Raw genomic sequence first — 4,593 nt, 5'->3', positions numbered from 1 at the left:
CTCCCAGTGAGTTCATAGCTGTCTCTCCGCATCACATCCTGGATGACTGAAACTTGGCAGGGTGAGTGGGAGCGGCAGGTGGAGCCACTCACTCCCAAAGTACAACTTCCCTGTGCTGAACTCATCCAGGAGATGCAGCACGTTGTGCCACAGGTGTGGGGTTGGTCAGGGCTCTGCTTGGAGAGCAGGATTCTGTGTCCTGGTTGTGTGACACGGTGTGATGCTACGTGCAGGGTTTTGGCAGAGCTTGTGTCTTGGTGTGGCCCCACCAACTCAGCCTGCTCCCAAACCCGTTTGGACACTTTGGGTCTGAGCTGATGACACTGCAAGCTGGCAGGAAGGGTGCAAACTGCTGCTCTGAACTCTGAGCTTGCTTTCAGCCTGCCCAGCCATCTCTTATGGTCCTTGCAGCGAAATCCAGAGGCAGAGGGATGTGTGTTGGCAGGGAGATGTCACTCTGTGCCTCTTGCAGGAGGCTGTGGGGACAACAAAGAGGAGAATTACAGGTGCCCAGCTCATTGTTTGAGGTTCAGAACAATTTGCAGGCACATGTTCAGCTCTGAATACATGCCTGGCCACGTGTGCAACCCCATGCAAGGTGGGAAGACACTGTGCAGAGTGTCTGGGGGCAGCTCAAACGCATCCTCTGGGAGCTTGAGCATCTTCTCCCTCTGTATGGTGTGATGGAGCTGCAGCACATCCCGTGCTGGTGCAGAGAGGTGATGGCCAGGTGGATTACATGCCTGGTGGGATGGGGATTGTAGAGGGGAAGGAAGGAGAGGAGGGAGACAGGTGGAGGCAGAAAAGGAAGGATGGGAGAGGGTGAGCAGGTAGGCTCTGCTTTCTGCTCCGCGCTCCCCTGCACGCTCTGGCCTGAGCTCCCCCTCGTGTTCAGCTGCACATATTTCTCCGTCGTTCTCCCGACTCTCCTCTCCCAGTTCACACAGGGATGGATGTTCGATCTTTCCCTGCGCTGGAGAAGCCAGAGCACCTACAGCCTACAGGCTGTCAGCTTACTTTTCCCCACAACCAAGGTTCCCCTCTTCTCCCGAGTGAGACTGTAGCACCTCCAGCCTTTCTGAATGTTCAGGCCAGAGCCAGATGCTCAGACGAGCTCTGGTGAGAGCCAGAAATCCATAGTTTTGATGGTGCAAGGAGAGGCACATGCTGCAGCCGTGCCCTGGTGTGTGTCCCTGGGCTCCCTCAAGGGACAGAGGCTGTGATGTTCCACGTGTCCATTCCCTGCAGACACTGCTGAGTGCTCCCTGCCACTGCCATCAGCCCCTCACTGGTCTTGCACAGGGTTGTTTTCTGCTCCATTTCCTTTCCCACCCTCTGGATCCCCCCTCAAGCTCTCTGCTTTCTTCTTTATCACCCCAGCGGGGATAGAATACGACTGTCACCGCAAAGAGCCGGGATCGCAGCTCCCCTCGGGACCTGTTTGCCCACATCACCTGTCGGATCAGGAGCCTGCATGTCCTTGGAAAAATATGTATTTCAGGCTGCCGGGGTGCTAATTTGCAAGGCCCATTACTCAAATGAAACATTAAAATGGCCGTACATAAAGCAGAGCCTTTATCTGTGCCTCCCCCTCGGTCTGAGCTCCCCGTGCCAGGTATGGGCTCCCTGTCAAGCCCAAGAGCCAAAAGCAAAGATTTATCGAAAGGTTCCTTGACTCCGACTTGCATTTTAATTATGTCTCCGTCAGCCTGTGCCGAGAATAAACTCGGTGGCTATTGTGTTCTCCTCGCTTCGTCTCTCCGGCTGAACGCACCGGGAGAGACGTGGGTTTGTGGTGTCCCCAGCGGGGACTCTCTTGTATTCCCACGTCCTTTCCTTCCTGTGAGCCTGCTTGGATCAGCAGAGCGACCTCCTGGTGCTGAAATATTGGGAGGGAATGTGAGGAGTGAGTCCTGTGCGTCACCATCGCTCATTGCCTCAGTTTCCCTTCATGTGGGACCTCCTCTCCCAACCCACTGAGTCTGCAGGGAGGGCAAACGCTTGCCCTGCTGCAGCCACCTCAGTGCCACAGGGGCAGGAGGCAGAGATCAGAGCTTGGCACGGTCCCAGCAGCCAAATTACTTTGTGGAGAGCTCGATTTCACGCCGGGAGCGAAGATGCGGCGCCGCGGGGAATTGGGAAGCCACGCTTGTCAGGGAGGAGATGCGCTGAACTTGGGAGCTGGCTTGTTTATTTTCCCTCTGTATTTATGAGCGGGGGTGTGTATAAATACTGCTCGCCTGTGCCAGACGACACTGGTGTCGTGCTTCAGGCGGGTGCAGAGTTTGACCTGGCACTTCCCGGCGGGAGAGATGCATATTTATTAGCGAGGCGATGGGTGGGAGCAGATCCCTCACTCGGTGTGGCAGACACTGTCTCAGCAGAACAGGGGTTGGAGAATCACAGGATAATCAGAGTTGGAAAGGGCTCGTGAGGATCATCGAGTCCAACTCTTGGCTCTGCACAGGACACCCCTGAGAATCACACCATGTTGTTATTAAAATGAGTGCACAGGACACCCCTGAGAATCACACCGTGTCGTTATTAAAATGAAGAAAAGCAAAAGCAGCTTGGCCATCACTGAGTCCCATGGTGACTTCATGATGGACATGACTTCTCCTGGGGTAGCAGAGAGGATCATGAGCAGTGCACTGGTGCATGTTGCACAGGATTTGACAAGTACAGAGTTGAGAGTCTGAAAACCCAAATTCCTGAGAAAACTGCTTAAGAAGTTTGCCCAGAATTAGATTGCCCAGAGAGGGTGTGGATTCCCCATCCCTGAAAGTGTTTAAGACCAGGTTGGGTGAGTCTTGGAGGCCTTGGTCAACCTGATCTAGTGAGGAGGTGTCCCTGCCCATGGCAGAGAGGACTGGGGCTAGATGATCTGTAAGGTCCATTCCAGCCCTTAAATTCTGTGATTCTATGACCATGGAGAAGATGCTGTTGGGAAGCTTCCAGCTCTGTGAGCTGCAGGTGCCAGAGCTCATCCCCTGCCTCAGTTTCCCCATCGACAGCAGTGCCATATAGAAGTGACGTCAGTCTCAGCCTGGCAGGGGAGTGCTAAAGTTCCCTTCATTAATAAGCCCAAAGTGCTTTGATATTTTTAGATGGAAGTGCCATGTATTGATATAATATTACTGTACCTCGTTTGACTCCTTTTTCGATTGCAAGGCCCCTCTTGATCCCGTTACCTGCAGTAACAGTTATCTAGCTATATTTTATCATCTGAATATTTCAATTAAATTACTTTTAGGGGGAAAAAAAAAGCAGCAGCCTGGGCTGAAGTTGGAAATGATCACTGTATCACTCCAACTTCCCTCCATTCCCAGAAGGTTAATTGAAAGGCAGCCATCTTGGTGACGTTTAGACAAATGAGGATAATTATGTGTTCTCCAGCTCTTTGAGAGGTTAATTGCTTAGATGTACGAAGACTTGAAGAACAAAGAAGGAATAAATCAGAAGCAGGACTATGATCTGATAATGTAATTTGGGATATTCACGTACAACTCAAACAAATAAACCCCCTAATTGCGTGAAGTTGTTTGGCCCCGTGGGGTTGCTAGGATCAGCCTCACGGTCCTCGGTGATGCTTGGAGAAGGAATATCAGCAGGAGAGGTCTTTGCCTCACGGTCCTCGGTGATGCTTGGAGGAGTATCAGCAGGAGAGGTCTTCGTCTGGTTTGTGCCTAGAGGTGTCTGCTGTCATCTCACGCTGATGATGACTTCTTTATTGAGTGCTGGAGATGACTTCTTCATCTCCACGGGGCTGTCCCCTGGCTCTTTAGTGCCCATCACATGAAGCTTCCAGCCCCCATCCCAGTGGTAAAGCAGCAGGTGGAAATCAGATGGGTCAGGAAGGCGCAGGAGCAGCAAGCAGAGGATTTCCTCTGGTGGGTTATTTTATTTTGCCTAATTGCTGGTGAAATTCCTGCAAATTGGCAATTATATTCCTGAGCTGATGACTTACCCAGGTCATTTGCAGATCTCGCGTTTGGCAGGAGCACTTTATGGTGTTCTCCATGAAATATGGCTTCACCCTCCATCGGCAGAATTTCCCTCTTTTTAGAGGTTATTAGTTCTGCCTGTGAGGATTTTGCACCTGAATCTTGTGATCTCCTTCATCCTGAAGGAGACTAAGGGGAGACCTTATTGCTGTATACAGCCTCACGATCAGGCAGGTGCTGATCTCTTCTCTCTGGCAACCGGTGGCAGGATGCAAGGGAATGGCCTGAAGTTGTGTCAGGGGAGGGTTAGGTTAGGTATTAGGAAAAGATTCTTCCCCCAGAGGATGTTTGGGCACGGAGCAGCTCCCCAGGGCAGTGGGCACAGCCCCAAGCCTGACAGAGCTCCAGGAGGGTTTGGAAAATGCTTTCAGGCACAGGGTGGGATTGTTGGGATGTCTGTGCAGGGCCAAGAGTTGGACTCCTTGTGGTCCCCTTCCAACTCTGAATACTCTGTAATTCTGTGAATTTTTTTTCCTTTTAGTTCACTCTGGTGTTTGGGCTGTGGGTAGACAGTTGGGGAGGTGGTTTATCCACTTGTCAGCCCCTCCATCCTGCTGGAACGAGGTATACAAGGAGTGATTTACAGATG

Source organism: Acanthisitta chloris, unplaced genomic scaffold (assembly GCF_000695815.1).
Source record: "Acanthisitta chloris isolate BGI_N310 unplaced genomic scaffold, ASM69581v1 scaffold28457, whole genome shotgun sequence".
Lineage (NCBI taxonomy): Eukaryota > Metazoa > Chordata > Aves > Passeriformes > Acanthisittidae > Acanthisitta > Acanthisitta chloris.
This window is presented reverse-complemented; position numbering follows the sequence as displayed.